The sequence below is a fragment of the Sinocyclocheilus anshuiensis genome, unplaced genomic scaffold (genome assembly GCF_001515605.1).
Source record: "Sinocyclocheilus anshuiensis isolate Anshui unplaced genomic scaffold, SAMN03320099.WGS_v1.1 scaffold792, whole genome shotgun sequence".
Classification (NCBI taxonomy): Eukaryota; Metazoa; Chordata; class Actinopteri; order Cypriniformes; family Cyprinidae; genus Sinocyclocheilus; species Sinocyclocheilus anshuiensis.
This window is the reverse complement of record NW_015558618.1, coordinates 294097-295337: the sequence shown is the minus strand read 5'-3', so window position 1 is coordinate 295337 and position 1241 is coordinate 294097.

Here is a 1241-nt window from a genome sequence, read left to right as displayed (position 1 = left end):
TTTTAAAAAAAAAAAAAAAAAAAAAAATCACAATGAATATTCTAATTCTAATTTAGAATAAAAATGTATGTTCCATTTTTATCCTGTGGTATCCAATCATGTGCTTGAACTAATGTAGATTTTATGCTGTATGATTTAATGTAGATTTTATGTTGTTTATCCTAAAAAAATTATCCTAAAAAATACCTGTTAAAAATATAAATTCAATAAAATTCAATAACATTTTAACATGTAAATATCCTTGGCTTGAGAACGAGCCTATCTTCATAATATAGTTGACCCTCGTCTGAATATATGCCAGCGTGGTATTATTGTGTTCACCTGCTTATCCAAAAGCTATTACAAAAATATCATATTATAATTTTGAAGAAGAGAATGCATAAATTGCTCTAATTTAAATTTTGACCTTGGTGTTTGAAACCAACACATATCATTGCTAGAGAGAAGAAGGACTCGAGTCAACTGACTTTTAAAACTTTAAATGGATAAAGCTTTTGTAACAAGTCTAGTTCTTAAACATTTCAAATGTTATTCTAGCCCGTTAGTTTTGTAATGTTGCTCCAGTCTTTTAGATTTTAATGCTGTGCTATCCTGTCAATATTTTAGTGTTGCTCTAGTCTGGCGGAATATTATTGATATTCCTGTAGTCTTGTCTGTCTGTATTTATAGTTGTATTTATTGTCACTCTAATCTCAGTATTTTAGTGTTGCTCTAGTCTGACAGTATGTTAATATTGGATTTAAAGCATTTTGTCTTTGCTCTTGTTAGTATTTTATCATCACTCCAGTCTAACTAGAGTCAGACTGTGAATCCATATGTATTAATATTGCTCTTATTCCTTGTAGGTATATTAAAGTCACTATAGTCTGTTGTCTGTTGTCTGTTAGTATTTGGTTGTCACTCTAGTTTGTCATTGTTACTTTAGTCTGACACTATAATAATATTGCTCTTGTAGCATTTTGTTCTCGTTAGCATTTTAACATTGCTCTAGTATGTCAGTATCTTGATGTTGCTCTAGTCTGTCAATATATTAATATTACTCTTGTAGCATTTTCCTCTTGTTAGTAATTAAATGCCATTCCAGTCTGTGAATATCTTAATGTTGCTCTAGTCCCTCAATATCTTAATGTTGCTTCAGTTTGTCAGTATCTTAATGTTGCTCTAGCCTTGACAGTATTTTAATGCTGCTCTACTCTCTCAATATCTTAATGTTGCTCTAGCCTTGACAGTAATTTAATGTT